At 47.3% G+C, this 21,416-nt stretch overlaps 1 protein-coding gene across 2 annotated transcripts in view; it reads right to left on the reverse strand.

The window, feature by feature from the left end:
- HRH1 (histamine receptor H1) overlaps nt 1-21,416 on the reverse strand; it is a 139,239-nt gene that overhangs the window by 13,988 nt on the left and 103,835 nt on the right. Inside the window, exon 3 of one of the 2 annotated variants that reach the window (XM_007100185.3) lies at nt 2,638-2,710. The exons of the other annotated variant lie outside the window; for it this stretch is intronic. The gene's annotated coding sequence lies outside the window, so the exon portion shown is untranslated. The remainder of the gene's footprint in view (nt 1-2,637; nt 2,711-21,416) is intronic. 2 annotated transcript variants of the gene reach the window in all.

The raw sequence follows: 21,416 nt of genomic DNA on the forward strand, positions 1-21,416 counted from the left end.
GGTGTGACAGGCTGGGATTTTTAAAATTAGGTACAGGAGAGGGAAGCTGAAGGTTAATCATCACTAAGTGGCCAAGAAAAGAAGTATAAAAAGTCCAGCTCCATTATCTCTTATCCTCTGGCCTAGAAAAGCAATGGAGAAACAGAAAAGTAATATTTCAAAGACTTTCTACATAGCTGCACTGGGCTGGGAGGTTTTCCTCATCCAATCCTCACAGTGCTGGTAAGCTCATAAGAAAGGAATCGTTCTTGCCCCCATTTTAGAGATGTGCAAACAGAGACTTCTGCAGTTTATTGGTTGCCCTGCACTAAGCTCCAAGGGTGACTGAAGAGCACGTTTCATTTAAAGGCCCAAGTGATACCCACCTGCTAAGACATTTGAATGAGCTGCAGACAACCCCCCTCCCCACCCTCACTAACCCGCCTTTTCACTACAGTGAGAAAGAGAGGAAAGTGAATAAATGCTTTAAATAATGATTTCATGGAACTGGAAATATGAACATCCGTGCTGACATTAGTCAAGGACGCAGCAAACACGGTACCGGGCCCAGCACATGCACACTTATCATTTCAGGACATGAAAAATGTTTTCTTTCTGTTCCAAATCCCTGGAGATTAAGCTGCGAGAAAGGCTTTTCAAAGACCAAAGTTATCCAGACTGTCCTCTTCTTAAGAAAAAAAATTTACGATACTGAAGTAAATAAAAGAGCTAGCAGAGGAGAAAGGAGAGGCAGATGCAGTGTTTACAAGCGAGAGCTCCCAGGTGATCAGGACTTTCTTTAATGTCTCTTCCTCCCTCACTCAGGTGACCGGGTGCCTGGCTGTGCAGGGGCCACCCCAACCCCACACCAGGGCTCTTCAGCACCACCAGCTGGTCAAGCCCTCCCACTGGTTCGAGGGCCAGACTTGTCAGTGACAGGTATGTACTGGGGCACAGGTGTGTGTGTGTGTGTGAAACAGTCTGGCTGCTGGTTCCATTCTGCCATTCATTCATTCACTCATCCATCCATCCATCTATCTACCCACCCATTCTCTCTTCCTTCCATCCATCCATCCATCCGTCTGCCCAAAAAGTCTCTACGTATCAAGGGATCAGGTACAAATGTTATGACAGGTGAAGGATAAACACAATCCCTGTCCTAATGGAGCTTACAGCCTATACCAGTGGTTCTCAACCTTGGCCTGGAGAGCTTTTAAAACATACCAAGATCCTGGGAAGCTTTTAAAACATACTAAGACATCTAAGACATCTGCTTCAAGGAAGACGGGGTACAGATACTTTCCCCTATTCTTCCGCTAAGTACAATTAGAAAACCCTGGACATCATATTTAAAATAAACATACGATGACTCTGAAAAATGGAGAGGCAAAGGCACACTAGTTATTCTTTGGACTTCTTTGGAATCCAGGACCCAAAGAATGACACAGCAATGAGTCCCCTGGGTTGTCATTTGGCCAAATATATCTGAGACTTTGAGCTAAAGAAGTTGGCAACTCAAAACACCAAAGGGCACAGACCTAAAAAAAAAGCCACAATAAAAGCCCGCTGTGTCTACACAAAAACACAGGAAAGGTGCAGGCCAGGAAAATAGAAAACTTAGACAATAACTGCTCTACTGCAGCCAAACACCACAGAAAACACTAGATCCCTGTTCCCATCCTCGCCAGCAAAGGCTGAGTGGGGAGCCAAGATTTCTATCCTTGTCAGGCTATGACAAGGTGACCCCCCCCACACTGGGGTGGTGTCCCTACAATCCCTAGTAGGGACTTTCATCCCCATCAGGTGGAGACAAGCCTTGCATCCACCTCCACAGTGCAAGTGGAGGCACATCAACCCCTCCCAGCCAGGGAATTATCCCTGGGGGCCTGGTGGGGAGCCAGAACTCCTCCCCACCCACCCAACTTATCAGTAATGAAGACGCCCTCCCCCTTCAACTGTCACAGAAGCCAAGTGGGGAACCTGGACTTCTATTCCCACCTGGAAGTAATGAGCCAGTGATGACAGAGATGTTCAGATTATCTGACAAATATTTTAAAGTAATCAACATAAAAATACTCAATGTCCAAATGGGAACATGTTTGAAACAAATGAAAAAGTAACAAGTCCCAGCAAAGAAACAGAAGATAAAAAGAAGAACCACATGGAAATTTTTCAACTGAAAAATCTAATAACTGGAAAAAAAAAAAAACCCTCAATGGAAGGGTTCAACATCAGGATGGAGGAAGCTGAGGAAAGAATCAATGAACTAGAAGACAGAACAATAGAAATTACCCAATCTGAACATCAGAAGAAAAAGAGACTGAAAAAAAACAAAAAACAAAAGCAAAACAAAAAACCCATAGTCCCAGGGACCTGTGGGACAGTAACAAAAGAGCTAACATTCCTGTAATCATAGTCTTGGAAGTTGATGAAAAGGAGGGTGGGAAGGAAAAGATACTTGAAGACATAATGGCTGAAAACTTCCTACATTTGACAAGAGACATAAACCTACAGAATCAAGAAGGTAAATGAACCTCAAACAGGATGACCTCCCACCCCCCCCCCCAAAAAAAAACCACCCACACCAAAACACATAATAATTAAACTTCTGAAAATTAAAGACAAAGAAAGAAAGCTGCCAGTGAATAAACATCTTACCGTAAGAATGACAGCAGATTTCTCCTCAGAAAATATGGAGATGGGCCGGAAGTGACACAATGCTTCTCAGATGCTGAAAGAAAAGAACTGTCAACCCAGAATCTTACACTCAATGAAAATATCCTTAAGGAATAAAGGAAAGTCAATACATTCTCATATGAAGAACCTGTACAGGACTTTTATGCTGAAAACTACAAAACGCTAATGAAAGAAATAAAAGATCTAAATAAATGGAGAGATACACATTTCCACAGCTTAGAAGATTCATAGTAAATAAGTAAGCATAGTAAATAAGTCAGTTCTCCTCAAATTGATGTACAGATTTAATGCAATTTCTATCCAGATCTCAGCAAGATGTCTTACAGAGAAGGACAAGACTATTCTAAAATCTACATGGAAAGGCAAAGGAACTAGAAATAGCTAAAATAATCTTAAACAAGAAAAATAAAATGGAAGAAATCAGGCTGTGTGATTTCAAGACTTATTATATAGCTACAGTAATCAAGACTGTGGTATCAGTGGAGAATAATGGAACAGAATAGAGAACCAAGAAACAGACTCACACAAATATGCCCAAGAGATTTTTGACAAAGATGCAAAATCAATTTAACTGAGGAAAGAGTATTTTCAACAAATGGTGCTGGAGCAATTGGACATCCACAGGAAAAAACTGAAATCTCATACTTCATTAAAAAAATGCACTCAAGGGGGCTTCCCTGGTGGCGCAGTGGTTGCGAGTCCGCCTGCCGACGCAGGAGATGCGGGTTCGTGCCCCGGTCTGGGAGGATCCCACGTGCCGCGGAGCGGCTGGGCCCGTGAGCCATGGCCGCTGGGCCTGCACGTCCGGAGCCTGTGCTCCGCGACGGGAGAGGCCACAACAGTGAGAGGCCCACGTACCGCACAAAAAAAAAAAAAAGCACTCAAAATGGTTCACAGACATAAAGGTAAAACATAAAACCATAAAACTTTTAGAAAAACACATGAGAGAAAATCTTCAGGGTCCAGGCCAAGGCAAAGAGTTCTTAGATCTGACACCAAAAGCATGAACCATAAAAAGAAAAACTGATGAATTTGCTCTCTCCTTCAGTTATTTACCTACCCCCATTATAATCTTCACTGGATCTATGTGTCTCTTATACCATCATTTCTTTTGTATATTTTCTAATGGATCCACCTTTTTTTTTAGCTTAAATTCATTTTACTGTATATGAAAAACTAGTCATCTGTTTTTTGTCATCTATAGAAACCTTCCATAAGAATAAACAGAGTGGCAAAAAACAGTGTGACTGAATTCTAGCCAGACATTTCGAGGAAGGCTCTGCTTTGTTTAAAAAAAAAAAAAAAAAAAAGATGAGCAGGTGTAAGATAGGTGTTAAAGACCTACCAGCACCAAATGGAGACTCTCCTGGATGTAATCAGAGGGACTGCAAGCTCATGTGAGTCAGTGTTAATTAATGCCACATCTGAGTACCATTTAGAGTCATAAAGTACCACCTAAAATGCAGTAAATACTGTTTTAAATCTCATCATACAATTGTTTTGCTCCTAAATGCCTCTAAGGAAAAGTGCAAACTCTTCAGGCTGCTGGCATGACATTTCCTTTGTGTCTGACCCACTCAACTCCAGTAAAAATGAGTTCACTATCCCCAAACACTCAGGTTCTTTCAGCCTTTGGGCTCTGTACATGTTACTCCCTCCTCCTGGAAGAGAATGTGCCTTGAAAGTTGGGACCACATCTTTGTTTACTATTGTCTCCTTCTGGGCCTACTTCGGAGCCTGCCTGGAACAAAGTAGGTGAGAAGGATGAAAAGGGGGGGGGTGTGTGTGGAAAGGTTGATAAAGAAGATGGGAAGAAAAGAGAAAGGAAGGGAGGAAGGATGGAGGGAGGAAGGGACACAGAGAGGGAGGAAGGGAGTTATTGATGAACTTCTATTTATTGTACAAAACCCATCTTAAAAGTTCCCTCCTCTTTGAAGCTTTCCCGTATCATTTAGCCACCTCTAAGCATTCCTTCCTCTGGGATCCCACAGTACTGTTTCCTTATCTCTATCAAGACATTTAAATCTCTGTCCTCTACTGAATGAATAAATGAATGAATGAATGAAATCAGGTCTCCTTCATTAGACTGATCCTTACAAGGGCAGAGACAATATGATATTCACTTATAATTCAGCACTTAGCCCAGTGGTTTTCAACCTTGGCTACACATTGGAATCACATGGGGTTCAGAAGGAGAAAAACAAATACCGCATGCTAACACGTATATATGGAATCTAAGAAAAAAAAAAGGTCATGAAGAGCCTAGGGGTAGGACGGGAATAAAACACAGACCTACTAGAGCATGGCCTTGAGGATACAGGGAGGGGGAAGGGTAAGCTGGGACCAAGTGAGAGAGTGGCATGGACATATATACACTACCAAACGTAGGGTGGATAGCTAGTGGGAAGCAGCCGCATGGCACAGGGAGGTCAGCTCGGTGCTTTGTGACCACCTAGAGGGGTGGGATAGGGAGGGAGGGAGGGAGACGCAAGAGGGAGGAGATATGGGAACACATGTATATGTATAACTGATTCACTATGTTGTAAAGCAGAAACTAACACACCATTGTAAAGCAATTATACTCCAATAAAGATGTTAAAAAAAATACGAATGCCTGGGTCCCACCCTTGGACACGATTCTGATTTAATTGGTCTGGAGTGTGATGTGGGTCTTAGGATTTTCAAAAACTCTCCAGGCGCAGCCAAGATTTCGAACGAATGTCCTAACCCAAAGCAGAGTGGTAGGAGGAGCTCAGTAAATGATGAATGAGTAAATGGAGGAATCCTGCCTTTAGCACATAAGAGCCCTGACTCAACACGACCGTTTGCAGGGTTTCATGTGATGCTAATTCATTAATATATTCAGGAACTATTAAGTAAGCAATAACGCGGTACCGGGTGTTACGCAAGGCCAAGCTGCTGGAGATGCAAACTTGACTAAGACGCCCACTTCTCCCCCTCATTCCAAAGTGCTTTAGGGAATGCTGAGGCTGGGTCCTAGCCCATCCAAGAACTTTCTGTCTTCCTGATTAACTGGCCAGTCCACAGCCATCACCTCCCTAGTGACTGACAGCCAACCTTACTTTGGGCTGTTTCCTTCGGCAAATGGAAGCACAGACTCTATTCACTCCCAGAGAGAGAGCTCCTGGAGGGTGTGTGTGAGTCGAGAGACCAAAAAAAAAAGTGTTTCTCTCTAGACTTCTTCAAACCCTGCAGAAGACAAAGGCAAGTCTCAAGGGGCAGACCAAAGTCCTGCGCTGCTCAAATAAATTGCTTTCTGACAATCCAGGGCCTTAGGATATGATTAAGATCTTAATTACCCCAAGGTAAAGGCACTTTCCTTCCCAGCTGCTGCCCCCTCACTGCTTTAAGATTTTGCACCACAGATTACTGAAGGGTGGAGGTAATGACCATTAGTGCTACCTTCTGTTGTGCAGACTTCGATAACACGTATCTCCTCCTCTCGACCGTCCTAACAGCTTCCCAACTGGCCATCCCGATCCTGGTCTTGGCCCCTTCAGCCCATCCTACACACAAAAGCCAGATAATCTTTCTAAAACCACTAGTTCAACCACTTCTTCCTCCTCTTTGAAACTCTTTTAGTGACTTGCCACCGCTGCCAGGATGTAACAGGATACATAGGGTAAGCCCCCTGGGTATCATTCAAGTGTAACCCAAGTAAAACTGGGCTGCCTTGTGTCCAGTCCAACCATGGTATTACATTCAGAAGAAACTCAAGTCCAACATCCAGGGGAAAAAAAAAAAGAAAGATGGGAAATAACTTAAACTTTTACTGAAGACTCTCAAAGAGGCAAAAAAAAAAAAAAAATTCTAAAGAAGCTCTTCTCCCATCTGTCACGCCATAGTGCCACTTCCTGTGTCAGCTGCTTGCCCTCAAATCTCCCTTCCCCCCGGCAAAAAACGTGACCTTGCATTGGCTCTGCTCTATTCTTACCCACTCTCCCATCTCTCTGACCTGTTGAAAGGCACCATAAATCCACTTAGCTGTCCCGGTGCCTCCTCTTCGTTATTCCTTCCTGCAATGACCACAACAAAAGCCCAAGAGGCAAACATTCAGAAACAGATCCTACTCTGGAAACTGAGGCAGAGGGCCAGGCAGTGACTGGTTGTATGTTAAAACCTTTGACCCTATCATACAAGAACCTTTTTCATCTGGACCCAACTTACTGGGTAGCCTCATCTTTTGACACTCCACTTCCCCTGAACAGGCCTGGCTCTTTCATCCCCTATACCTTTGCAAATGCTGTTCTTCCTGCTAGGGATGCCTGACTCTAAAGCCACACCTGGTTCTCACCTAGTCAAAAAAAAAGGAGTTAAAAGCAATGCAGAAACAAGGTATGGAGACAAAATAAAGGCATTTAAACTTGAAGGAAGATGTGAAACTGTCTCTATTTGCAGGTAACACAATCTTGCACATAGAAAATCCTAAGGAATCTCCAAGACAACTGTTAGAGCTAATAAATGACTTCAGGGGACCCAGGTCCTCAGTTTGGGGTCAGAGGGGCCCCTCTGTTGCCTGGATCCACTTTTCCCAGCCATTTCCCACGCACTTCCTTTGCTCTCAGCAAAAGTGGATGGAGCATCCTGTTCAACATGGCTCGCTCTCCTCTCTCTGCTCTGTGCCTGGGTGGTGCCTTTGTCTGCAGTGCTTCTCTCCCACCATCACCTTATCTCTAAAGCCTAGAACTGAGAGCCACGTTTACTGAGGCTGAGTTGGACATGCATCATCTCATTTAATCCTCACAGCATCCCCCTGAGGTAGGAACTATTATTATCACCCACATTTTTCAGCTGAGACTCTGTCCCCGTCCCTTGCCCAAGCCCACACTATTATATGGCCCCGCTGGGCTGCCTGACTCTGACCTCCGAATTCCGAACCTAAAACTTGGGAAGATAAGATAGGCCCAGCTCCAATGCCACCTCCCCTGGCTACATAGGTCTCTTCTCTCCCCCAGCCAAACACCAAGGCTGCAAAGGTATCAGTGTCTCCTTAGGACGTTTAGTGCTGACTCTGTAATGTGGTCATTTAAGTAGAGCTTTTATCTCTTGAAGCGGGAAGTTACTCGGAAGCAGAGCCATGTCTGGATCAGCCTGGACCCTCCCACGCGGGCACAGCTTGGCACACAGTAGGTACGCATAGCACGTGAAACAGTACGGGGGGAGGGGGATGACGATACACGAAAGAGAAGGCACGCCTGTTCCCTCTGGCGTGTCCAGGAGAGACGGTGTCACTCCTGTGGGGCGCGAGGGTCGCATGCCGTGGGTGGGGAAGGCTGCCGCGGAGTCACCCTGCACGGAAGAGCCCGCTCTTCACGGCACGGGATGTGTGCGCACATCTTTGTCTACTATGTATTGGGCCCATAGCAGGTGCTCGGTGAGTATCTGTTGAACGAAATTGCTGTGAGACTTTGAACCCTTCTCTCAACTTCTCTGTATCTCCTCTGTCAAACAAGGGGTTTGCGCTAGATCAGAGGCTGCCAAACTCCCCCCCACCAACCCCCTTCCTTGGGAGTGCAACTACTGGTTCGCGTAAAAATTTCCGTCAAACAGATAAAAGCAGACCGCTCTGGTTGGAGTGAAGAAGCAGTGGACCCGCAGCCCCATCTGCCACAGGCTCTCCCTTTCTCTTTGCCCCAAACTCCCCCGAAGCCCCTCAGAGCACAGTTTGATAACCACCAAGCTAGGTGAACCCAGAAAATCCTTATTGCTTGAAAATTCAGTTTGCTCTTTATAGAGCATCTGCATTTTAAGAGAGTAGCTCCGAAAAGGGAAAATTCTTTCTGACGCATTTGAACAACTATTACTGCTCGAAGGGTGGAAGGCGAGGCACCTTGACTGGGAGAAGGAGAGAGGGTTGTTTCAGGGTGGAGGGTGGATGCTTCCCAGTGCCTTGAAACCACCCTGGATACAGGGGACCACTTGCTCAGCCTTGACACGCATGTAAGTCGGCCTGCCACACAGCACCTGAGCAGCCGGCAACTTGGACCACGGTTGCTTTCTGTCAGTCTGCTGCCTTTTTCCTAAATGTGCATCTGCTTCAATCCTGCTTTTCTCCACCGACTTTTCCCTCTCCTTGTTTTCTAGAACTCACTAAAACCTCCACAGGTCATAAGCAACTTAAATAGTGCCGTGAACTCGGAGGAAGTTGAACAAAGGGATAAGTGACAGGCAAAGAGCCTTAGATTTTGGTATTTTAGTTAAAATTCCACACAACACCTGGGATTTGTAATCACATGTACACCACTTAGCTTCTTACGAGAACAATCACGGACACCATGAAATGGAAAATAATCACAGTTTTCTCATAAATGGCTGTCAAGAGAAACTTCCCAATCCAGGGAAGTTCCAGATGGGAATGTACCCCATGCTCTGGTTCCTTTGTCCCTCACCCCCACCTGGCCCCTGCCTCCTGCTATTTTGCTATTTCTCCAGTTCCTAAGCCCAGGGTCTAAGCGTTAAAGAGACGTGTTAGCAAACTATGAGTACCTATTCGTACCCCATAGAATCACAACAACTACCCAATAACTGGAATAAAGGATTGATGAACAATTTTAAGGAAAAACTTACATACCCACGTTCACAGCAGCATCATTCACAATAGCCAAAGGGCGGAACCGATGCAAGTATCCATCAACGGATAAATGGATAAACAAAACGTGGGTATCCATACAATGGAATATTATTCAGCCTGAAAAAGGAATGGAATTCTGACACCTGCTATGACATGGATGAACTTGGAGGACATTATGCTAAGTGACATAGCCAGTCACAAAAAGGCAAACGTTATGATTCTATTCATACCTAGAAGAGTCAAATTCATACAGACAGAAAGTAGGATGGTGGTTGCCAGGGGCTGGAGGTGGGGGAATGGGGAGTCAATGTTTAATGGGGACAGAGTTTCAGTTGTGCAAGATGAAAAAGTTTCTAGAGATGAATGGTGGTGACAGTTGTACAGCAATGTGAATGTACCTAATGCCACTGAATTGGACACTTTAAAAATGTTGAAAATAGTAAATTTTATGCTATGTATATTTTACCACAAGAATTAATAAATAAGTAAGTAAATAAATAAACAAGAAACCAGGCAGCTCCTTACAGCATTCGAGATGGAGTGGAGGTGGGAGGGGTTTCCTAACATGAAAGGATTTGCCAGTTGAAAGGGATCTTTAGAGGGAATCTTCCTGGGAATCCAGGGTAGGGTGAGTGGAGGTGTCTAGTAGCTGCCAGTACATGGACTGAACTGTTAGACGTAAAATTAAATTTTCTTGCAAACATATTCCTTTGTCCAGATACTTCAGGGAGCGGCGACTCCAGGCTCTCCGTGTGACTTGACTTCCCCCACTAGCTCAGTTAAGCAATCAGGGACTGGCCGTCCCTTTCACGCTACCGGGGAAGCAGGATTCTGTCCAAAGCGGCTCCGATGGGCAGGTAACCCTCCCCCGAGGTTGTTGTCACTGCCCTCCACTCGGCTGTTCTTCACGTTCACCCAGCCTGATAAAGGCAGTAGAGGGCAACCGATGCTTATGGGAGACAGCCCAAGCCTACTAGGGTAAAAACAGCATGATTCTCCCTGCGGAGAACGACAGAAAGCAATTTACCGTCTCGGTCCTGTGTCTGGGGGCGCATTTTCACCTACCGGTGACATGGGAAGCGTTGACAATTCCACACCTCTCCTCGCCTGCTGCTTCCGGGGATGACTGAGGCTTTGTTGGAGGAAACATAAGCTTGGGCAGGCTCAGCCTTGAGCTCCACAGGTCCCAGCAAGCAACCTACAACCTCGGTTAGCAGTCTTAACATGCGACGGGGATTATCAGGGAAAGGAGGCATCCAACCACAGAGAAGCAACTTTACCAGGATGACGCAGCAGGTCGGAGTGGAGATGAGAATGGCATTTGGGGCTTATTTCCAGGAGCGTAACAACTCACATTCACAGCACTTACTCTGGACCAGGCATGGTGCTAGGGGATTGCATGCATTGTCTTATTAAAAGGCCAGCACAATGCTAGGAGCTAAGTACAATTATAACTTCTTTTCCAGATGAGGGCACTGTGAGGTTAAGTAACTCCCCACACGTCACGGAGCTGACAGGAGGCAGAACCTGGGTTTTATCCGGATCAGTGTGACTCTTCTCTGTCTGTATCCAAAATCTCCTTTCCTTTTTTTTTTTTTTTCTTTTTAAAAAAAAAGATTTTTTTTTTTGGCTGCGTTGGGCCTTCGTTGCTGCACGCGGGCTTTCTCTAGTTGCAGTGAGCGGGGGCTACTCTTCATTGTGGTGCGCGGGCATCTCATTGCAGTGGCTTTTTTTTTTTCTTTTTAAAAAAAAAGATTTTTTTTTTTGGCTGCGTTGGGCCTTCGTTGCTGCACGCGGGCTTTCTCTAGTTGCAGTGAGCGGGGGCTACTCTTCATTGTGGTGCGCGGGCATCTCATTGCAGTGGCTTCTCTTGTTGCCGAGCACAGGATCTAGGCGCATGGGCTTCAGTGTTGTGACACGCAGGCTCGGTAGTTGTGGCGCACGGGCTTAGTTGCTCCGTGGCGTGTGGGATCTTCCCGGACCAAGGCTTGAACCCGTGTCCCCTGCATTGGCAGGCAGATTCTTAACCACTGCGTCACCAGGGAAGCCCCTGTCCTCCCTTCCTTTTAAAAAGGGTCTTTTTTTTTTGATTGTTGTTGTTCTAAAATAAAACATAAACACAGAAAACCACACATCTAGCGTATGAATTAGTGGATTATCATAAGGCAAACACCACTCAGAAAAGAAACAGCACTTTGCCCCCATCCCTGGAAGCCCAGTGCACATGTCCCATCCCACTCACAGCCCGCACGGTAACCACTAACCTGACGTTTAAGGAATCACTTCCTATGTCTTTTCTTTTTTTTAAATTGTTTTATTACCCAAATGTGCATCTCTGGACACTACATTCTGGCCCATCTGAAAAATCTGATCTGTCTCTTGGGTCTATTTTATTTTTTTTATTTTTTATTTAGTTATTTATTTATTTTTTGCGGTACGCGGGCCTCTCACTGCTGTGGCCTCTCCCGTCGCGGAGCACAGGCTCCGGGTGCGCAGGCTCGGCGGCCATGGCTCACGGGCCCAGCCGCTCCGCGGCATGTGGGATCTTCCCGGACCGGGGCACGAACCCGTGTGCCCTGCGTCGGCAGGCGGATTCTCAACCACTGCGCCACCAGGGAAGCCCTCTTGGGTCTATTTTAATTTATGGGTTCCTCATCTATCCTTTTCCTTTCATGTGTTCAGTGGAAGAGCCTGGGAGTTTGCAGCACCTCCCAGTCTGACGTTGCCAAATGCACACCCAGGGTCCAGTTTAATGGCTCCTCTGTCCCCCTGCAAACTGGCAGCTGCTTCCAGAGACTGGATCAGACTCAGGTGCTTCTTTAGGTGGTACACAATGTCTGCTTGCCTCATTTTTGGATAATCTTAGCAGCTGTGGATACTTAATGTCTACATCTACTCACATGTTTCCTTTAAAAAAACTTTTTCTAAATTGTGGTAAAATACACATAACATAGAATTTACCATCTTAACCATTTCTAAGTGCAAAGTTCAGTAGTGTTAAGTATATTCATACTGTTCCACAACCAATCTCCAGAACTCTTTTCATCTTGCAAAGCTGAAACTCTGTCCCCATTAAATGACAGCTCCCCACCCCACCCCCAGCCTCTGGCAACCACCCTTCTACTTTCTGTCTCTAGGAATTTGACTGTTCTAGGAACCTCAGATAAGTAAAATCTTATGCACTATTTGTCCTTTATGACTGGCTTATTTCACTTCACATAATGTCCTCAAGGTTCATCCATGTTATCTCATGTGTCAGAATTTCCCTCCTTTTTAAGGCTGAATAATATTCCTCTGTTTGTATAGACCACACTTTGTTTATCCATTCATCTGTCACTGGACACTGGGTTGCTTTCACCCTTTTGCCATCGTGAATAATGTTGCTATGAACACAGGTGTACAAGTATGTCTTCAAGACACTGCTTTCAATCCTTTCAGACAAATACCCAGAAGTGGAGTTGCTGGTCATATGGTGAGTCTATGTTTAATTTTTTGAGGTACTGCCATACTGTTTTCCACAGAGGCTGCACCATTTTACATTCCCATCTTCCAGTCCCTTTTACTGTCCATCTCTTCTCCTCACCACCCTCACTGTTCATAGCTCTCCACTACCCACTGGACGAACTGAAAGGCAACGTTCCCTGTAACAGTCCCAAACTGGAGACTACATAAAGGTCCAACAAAAAGGGATCAATTGAATGGTAGATCCCTATCACTAAATCCCAGGTAGCCATCTATAATACTGTTGTGAGAGAGTATTTGATGGCATAAAAAATGCCTCTACTCTTTGTTTAAGGGGAAAAAAATGGTTACAAAACAGAATATGAAGAGTGAATTCTTTTTTTTTTAAGACAACTATTTGCTTACAGGAGAAGCTCTCTTCACTAACCTCCACTTAACTGATTCACTGGATTAACCAAAATTCGCCACCCTCCACCCAGAAGTAAACACAGTGACCCAACACCTCTAGTTTTACACCTTCAGTTCCCAACCATTGTGTTGTACAAAAACTGAGAGATAGCTCTGTTTCCAAATTTGTGTGTTCTGATTGCATTTACTGTATACCAATTAGCAAATTACATACGACACAGGAAGGTGAAATACGAGTGCAAAAAGAATGCTTCTATGAGAACAAAGCTAAGTGCTTGGGGAAGATGCATTAAGCGAGTGTCCACTGAGAGATGGATGAGACAACTGTAAAAGTCTGGGGACACCACCCCTTTGAGGGGACCTAACCTTTCTGAGTTACCGTCCTGGGGCATCAATTCCTCCCCCTTTGTTGTCCTGAATGCCCACAGCTCTCCATGGTGAGTTATCAGCCACATCACGCTCACCAACTGTGCAGACTCAAGAAATTATTTTCTTCTGTTGCAAACCCTCAGGTCAGCATATTATAGGTGTATACACATCTCGTTCCGGCAAATGAGTGGTATTTGACCTACTATTCTCCCGCTTAGACCCATGGCAGACATTACTAATCAATCACCAGATTCCTTTCTGCCGAGTCCACACGGTTGTCTCAGAAACCCTCTCTGGGCAGCCATAATAAATCAACTGGAGTTGACATTTGAGATGAAACCTGTGCTGCCTCCCCAACTTCCCTAAAGTTACAGAAACTTCTTTTTCAATCAGGTAGAAAATTAAACATATACAAAGCGTCTGAAGTCTTGGCCACCGGGCCCTTGGCCTGAATATACTGTCTCGTGCATTTAAGTGCTGTGTTCATTGAATGAATGAATGAATGAATGAATGAATGAATGAAAAATGCTAGTCCTCCTGTTTTCTTAAGTTAACCATTTAGTCTTTCTGCCTCACACCTTCCTTCTTGGTTTCCCCTTACACCTGTGCTTTGAATTTCTTCCTGGTCTACAAGACAGAAGGATACCACCGTGCCCAGAAATTCCACCATAACCAATAGGTACTTTAGGGATGTGATACTCCATTCAGGGTTATTTGCAGGTGACCTCCAGAGTAGAAATACAAACACCTAATAAATCCGGCCTCCCTGGAGAAGGAATTGTGGAGAGCCAACAAAATGATGCCCAGGGATTGCTTTACTGACTGCAAAGCCCTCTGCCCTAAAAAGGAGACCGAAAATCAGACTTACTCTTAGTTCTATTGTTGCACTCGCTGGTTTCTCTTCTCCCAGGGAGAAAAAAAGAAAATGCTTCCACCTCATTCTGCTTCCCCCCACCCTCCCCGTGTTTTGCAGTCCCTGAAGCTCAGGAAGCATGCCTGACCACGCTCCCTTTTGCCTCTTCACTCACACTGCTCCTTATTCCTGTACCAGCGTTCCGCAAACTGAGGATGACCTGCTGAGAGCCTGTCCCACCCAGAGGCCCGGCTCCAATGCTGCCCCCGCCGAGAAGCCTTTCTTGATTCCAGCCATCTGGGCGGAACCGCTGCCACCTCTCAACACAACAGCCCTTTGGCAAATCTCTTTCATTTTCTTTAGCACATTCTGTCTCACTCTGTTGGTCTAAGTAAGAATAGCCTAAGGTCAGTCATCATTTACTGAGAACGTTGAGTGTGCTGGTCTCCATGCTAAGCACTTATGCACTGTCTCATTTACAATGCAAACCCCCATAACCTTGCTCATTTTATAGACTTGGAAACTGAGGCTCAGGGATGCTAAGGAGCTCCAGGTCACACAGCTAGTAAGGAAGAGAGCCAGGCATTCATTCGTTCAATCAACCGATCATGACTTATTAAGGGCTTAAAATGCACTTGACATACTCCAGATGTTGGGAAAACAGGAGTAACCAAGTCAGAGTTCCCATCCACAAGGAGCTATCATTCTGATGGGGAGAGACAGATCATAAAAAAAAAAAACAAAAAAAAAAACAACCACAAGCAAATAAATACTATGTGAAGTGTTGATAAATGCTCTGAGGAAAACAGGGGGTTAGTGATGTTTGGGGTGAGTGCTATTTTATTTAGGATGGTCAGGGTAATGTGGTGACTTCTAAGCAAAGACCTAAAGGAACTGAGGGAATGAGTCTTGCAGAGATCTGGGGTAAAGAGCATCACAGGAGGCGGAAACAGTCTGTGCAAAGGTCCTGGGGTGGACACATCTTTGACGTGTTCAATAAACAGCAAGGAAGTTAGTATGGCTAGGGCTGAGTGAGAGGGAGATGAAGTTAGAGAGGTGACAAGGATTAGATCACAGGCCTTGCAGATGTGGGAGGGACTTTAGCTCTGACTTTGAGCGAGATGGAAAGCCACTGGAGGATGGCTCCCAGAACCCGTGCTCTAGTTACTATGCTACACAACTGATGGATGCATGAGTGAATGTCAGAAGGTACTTGGGAATGTTTTCTCATTAAAACCAGCAGGATAGCAGCCAGACAGTCTGAAAACAAGACAAGAGAGGGCAAGATGTGAGCTAAAAAGGATGGCTGATTATTAAGGGGAGCACGACCATCCCCTCGGCTGTCAGGAGTCTCTGGGGCTCCTCCACGGCACAGGACTGGGTGGGGCTCTGTGATGGCCTCGCTGGATCCTCTAACTGGACTTGGTGAAGGGTAAATTTCCCAGTCCTGTCCCTGGGAGGTTTCAGCCTCTCCCTGAAATGTGTCCTTTGTTCATAAGAGGCGGCGAGAAAAAGGCAACTTCTACGATGACTCACCAGAGAGAAATAAAAATTGTGTCCAGGCTGGAAAGAATCCATCTGAAAGTGACACATCTGCCTCCAGAATATATATATCAAGTTCTTTTTTTCTTCTCATTTGAAGTATGGCAGAGCCTTCTCACACACACTGCCTCACAGCCTGACAGACACAAACTTCTGAAATTCCTGCCTTTATTCCTGCCGCAGTTCTCTCCGAGGCAAAAAAAACACGTAAAATACATACCTTGGGATGTGGCCAGCCTCCCTCCCCCCGCCCCACCCCACCACCAACCTGGCTGGGAAGTGCCACCTGCCAGCAGGACAGCAAGCGTATGCCCTGGCAGTCCCAGGACAGTCCCAATTACAAATATTCTTCTGATGGGTGTCCTGACCCGTCCACCGTCCCCCAACTTTGCCGTGCACGAGAACCACTGGGGAGCTTGTTAAACGCAGATTCCAGGGACCTGCGCTCAGGAGGTCGGGGACAAGGCCTGGAAGCTGCATTTTTAATAAGGAGCCCCAGATAATTCTGTTATCGGTGGTCTAAGAAACACTGTCCCAAACAACAGAGACTGGCCAAGAGCCCAACCTTTCTGCATCTAAGCCCATAGGACAAAGTGGCCCCCAGTCCTTTCTCAGACCATGAGAAGCACACTTAGACTCCAGGTAGGGCTGTGAACCCTCCCGGGCAAATGAGAACAGAAGAGAATCTTGAAATCCCAGAGTCTCTGTCAATGTTCATCTAAATCCTCTGCATGTATCATCCTAACTTGAGCTGCCCAGGGTTTGCTCTCTGGTCCTACCCAGGAAAGCCCAAGCCCTGCGGTTTGCAGCTGCCCTGGATGCAGCCATAACTGGAGAGGGTGCCAGACCTAGCCGTGATCATGAAAGATAACCGAAAAAGGCCTACTTGTGATTATGAAATACTGTTTCATTTCTGAATTTGTCAAATTTACATATTGACAATAGGTACTCCCATAATAGCTGGAAATAAAAGAGCTCGGCGTGTACGGTTGTAATTCACTGGAGTAGGAGCCCGCATATAGCGCCTGGCTGCACCCTTTCCTTACGACTTGACAACGCTGGTTTGACGGCCCTGTTAGCTGCCTGCTTTGGGCGCAAAACTGCTAATTAAAACCTTCCCATGGTGCTCTCCACCTCGTTCACATCTCTGCTCAGATGCCACCTTCCTTGTCCGTTTGGTCTAAATAATTCTCCCCAAGCCCCCTCTCGTGTCATATCTAACCTCTTAGCCTGCTTGATGTTTCTTCAGAGCACCCAGCCCTCATGCAGGGGCTCCTGATGCACTCCCTCCACCCCCTCACCCTGGCCAGCAAGAGGAAGCAGTTTGTGCTGATTAACGGTTCACTCCGTAGAGACTGTGCTCTGTTTTTGTGCATCTCCTCACAACTACCCTAGGAGAGAGGCCTTTTGATGACTCCTCCTCCATTTTATAGATGAAGAAACCAAGACTCAGAGAGGTAAAGGGTCTTGTCCAAGGTCACACAGCAGGTAAGTGGAGAAGCTCAGACTCCAGGCCACCACTCCCGACCTCTAGTCAGTTCTGACTTAGCCTGGCCTTTGACGCTCAGCATGACCTGGCCGCTACCTACCTCTCCTGCCTCTCCCTCCCGCCGCTGTTCGCTGCCCACTGGCGATCCCGGGCCCCTAAACTTCAGCGCACCCCAGTACCTCACACCTCAACGCCACTGCACCTGCCGCTGCTTCCTCCAGTCACGCCCTCTCCACCGCAAACCTCCAGAGACTTCCACTCTTCTTCAGCTCTCAGGCCAAGTGTTCTCTCCTCTGAGATCCCTTCTTTTCTTGACTCCTCCCTAGGAAGACGAAGGTCCTCTCCACGCGCCCGCACACGCCACTCCCCTGAGTTCCCTCCACCACCACACTTCCACCCTGCTCTGTCATTGTCTGTCCCCTCCTTCAAGTCTTTGTGCTCCGTGAGGATAAAGACAGCTGTCTCTCCGTCCCAGGCGCAGGGCACAGGGCCTGGCACACAGCAGGCACTTGGGAATTGAAGAGCAGCCTGACTAGAGGGCTTACAAATGAGGTTAGGAGTCAGACAGACATGGTTTGAGCTCCATTTCTACCCTATACCAGCTGTGTGACCTTGGGCAAGTCACTCGCTGAGCCTGTTTCTACATCTGTAAATTGTGGTGAGGATGCAATAACATAATTAAAGGTAAAGAGCTTGACACAGGGTACACTCCAAAAATATCAGCTCTAATAATGATGATGTCACTTGAATAATTTATTTATAAATAAATACATCTGGCCACAGGTAGAGGGGCCATAGAGGTGGCGGTGGGAGGGAGTGGGGTCGGCTGCCAGAGGTAAGTGCAGGTTAGTGGGCCAATTCTGACACCTAAAATGGGAAAACAGCCAACCAACCGGTGGCCATCCATGCAAAAGGGCAGGTATTGGGTGTACCCCAGCTTCACAGCCAGGGGGACCACAAGGACGGGGCATCCAGGACCTGAAGAAAGTCTAACTGTAAGACAGTGGGCCTCTGACAGCAGCAATAAGAACTCTATTAGCCTAGGCTTTGTGGGTAGAACTACCCATACGGAATCTGGGGAACTGGCAGAGCTAATGAAAACATCCAACATTCATGGGCCAGGTGCTTGCCAAGTGTTTTCCATGCACTACCTCATTTCATCTTCACAGCAGCCTTATCAGGTGATGCTATCAGTGTCTCATTTCATGGAAGAGGAAACTGAAGCCCAGAGAGGTTAAGAAACTTGCCCAAAGACACACAGCCAACGAGTGGTAGAGCTGGGATTTGAACCCAGGTGGTCTGGTTCCAGGGAACTGCTTCAACCCCTCCTTGCCCACATCAAGAGGCCAGGGCAGGGCAGAGCCTGCAGGTGGGGTTCATGGAGCCCAGAGGGGAGGAAGGTGGCAGGAGCCTGGAACTTTGTGCTCCCTACATCGGGGTCACGTGATCCGAACAGTTTCTGCACAAATGTGTTCTTCCTGAGGTGGGTTATCTTGCTCCGGCAGGAAAAATTTACCCCTGGAGCCCAGCCAGATGCAGCTTGGTGGGTGGCAGCGCATACACTTCCCCTATCCTCAGACCTACCAACCAAGCAGAGAGGCACCGACAAAAGTCCTGTGTCACCGGCGAAATTGCCTCCAAATTGCCTTCTTCATTAACTGTACAAATTTGCACCTTAATTAGGCTTCATGAAATACAACTACCAGACCCCAAGTTTCTTTCTCTTATTCCAAGCAAGGATGCCACAGAGACATACCAGAAGCCAAAAGCTGGGGCCGAGCAGAGCCCGGCTGGGCTCTCCCTGCAGGAAATCTCGCACCTGGAAAAGGAGGGTTGAGGTACTGGGAGGGAGGGCTGGCTGCTGGCGGGTCCAGGCCTGAGCTGGGGAGCTGAGGGGGGCCCAGGCTGTGGATCAGGGAAGGCTGGCTCTGCCTCTGACTAGCGGCGTGACCCGCAGTCACCTGCCCTCTCTGAGCCTCAGTTCTCCCACGTGGAAATGGGATGGGTGGCTTGGGGGAGCACATGAGATCACACATATGACAGCCTGGCACACAGTGCGTTCTCTTTCTCTGTGTCCTCTCTATGCACTCAAGGCCCACGACGTTGTCTGGAGCTGATCCCCGCCCACCTCTTCAATGACTCACTGAGCGGCACCTTACATCACGCCCTCGCCACACACACCTCTTAGTCCTTGGAAAACTCTAAGCTCCTTCTTGTCTCAAGGGCTCTGTAAGTGCTGTTCCGTCTGCTTGGATCACCTGGTGCATCCCTCTGCTTGGTTAATACCTACTCATGCTTCCGATCTTGGCTCAAACATCACCTCCTTCAGGAAGCTCTTCCTAGCCCAGACTGAATTCTCCTAACACCTTTTATCTGTGGGGTAATTTCATCTGGGCCCTCTCTCCCCTCCCAGACAGTAAGCTCCAGGAGTGTACAGAACACTTTTATTCTGTTCTCTGTTGTATCTCCGGCTTCCACCTCAGGACTCATCATATAGCAGGTCCTTAATTCACATTTGTCTAATGGATGAATGTGCACATCTCACTGAGCCTCAGTGAATGCATCTGTCAGATGGGAATCATGATCCCACCCCCCTCATGGTATTGTGAAATGATTAAATGGTTTTTGGCACATCGAGGTCAAGAGGTCCTCGACAGACCACCTCCCCATCTCCCCACTCCTTTTGATTAAGGAAGAGGCAGAAGCAGGAGTGTAAGTAGCTCAAAGACCAGCCTGGCCCCGGGGGGCGGGGGGCGGGCAGCCCGGGGTCCAACACCGCCAAGGGTCGGGATGCCGAAAGCTGGAAGGAACCTTAGAAATGATCTAGTTAATTGGTTGCCAAACAAAGGCTTCTTTTAATCTTTCCTGCATGAAATAATTTCATCCATCACGAAAGTAAATGTATTAAGGGAGACTCCACTTTCCCAGCTTTGAATTACTCAAAGGCATCCTGTTCCATCCGCCCGGCACCTACCCAGTGTCAGGGTGCCGTGCGGAGACGCCACGCCGAGGCAATTCCGGCAAAAACGGAGGCCTGGGCAGGAGGTAAATGATTTCCTTTAACTTCCTGAAATGGTAACAACAGCCCCTGGAGGCTGGGTACAGGGGGCCCGCGCTAAGACCCGCCACGTGACCACACAAAGCGAGAAGGTTTCTGCTTTTCTTTTTCCAAGCTAGCCAAGCTACCTGAGCTCAGCGGGCTCTGCCTGAGCCCACATAGGATAGCTTTCTTCCCCGGGTGGTTCCCTCTCAGGGGGGCAGTTCCCTCTCAACGACCCTTGACCGACAGAGCCTGAGGTTGCGTTGATTTTTCAGTCTGGTTTCTGGAAGCCCGCGTCTGATGTTAGGTCCTTACAAACTTCTGTAGAGATTTCCCACCCTGCTCTCCACTCTTGGCACACCCCAAAGGACCCTGTATCCGGCCCCCTCCTCTGGGCTCCTCTCCCATGTGGAATTCCACCCCTTCCCTGCCCTCCACCACCTCCCCTGCCCACCTCTCCAGTCTCCTGTCCCGCTTTGTTCTGGGGCACAATTACTCACATTCCATAATACGAGGTGCCTTCCCCACCTGGGGGTGTGTGCCTTCCTTCCTCTGAGCACCTGTCGAACTCCTACACCAGCAGCAGGGCCTTCCCCTGAATTCCCGGGCAGCTCCAGTCCCTCTCCTGGAGTCCCCAGGGCTTGCTTCTGTCAGCACCTCTGGAAGTGGAGATGCTGCCTCCCCCTTTTGCCCAGAGGGCCCCTCTGGAAGGATGGTATTCTTCCTTTGTTTCCCCTGTTCCAGCTCAGACAGTGCTGGAAGGCAGGGGTGGGGTGGGCCTCGGCATGCCTTTTTCTAGTTGAATGGATCCCCTACAACTGTCCATGGAATTTTGAGGGCAGGAGCAGTTTTCTGGGAAGAGGCCACCAAAGGGGTCTGTTCCCCCCTTAAAGGTAAAGAACCTCCACCCTAGACCCTGAGCATCTCGACAGACGGGAATGGGTCTAATTCCCGGTATCGCACAGCCTGGCACATAGCAGTCCCT

This window comes from Physeter macrocephalus, chromosome 18 (genome assembly GCF_002837175.3).
Source record: "Physeter macrocephalus isolate SW-GA chromosome 18, ASM283717v5, whole genome shotgun sequence".
Lineage (NCBI taxonomy): Eukaryota > Metazoa > Chordata > Mammalia > Artiodactyla > Physeteridae > Physeter > Physeter macrocephalus.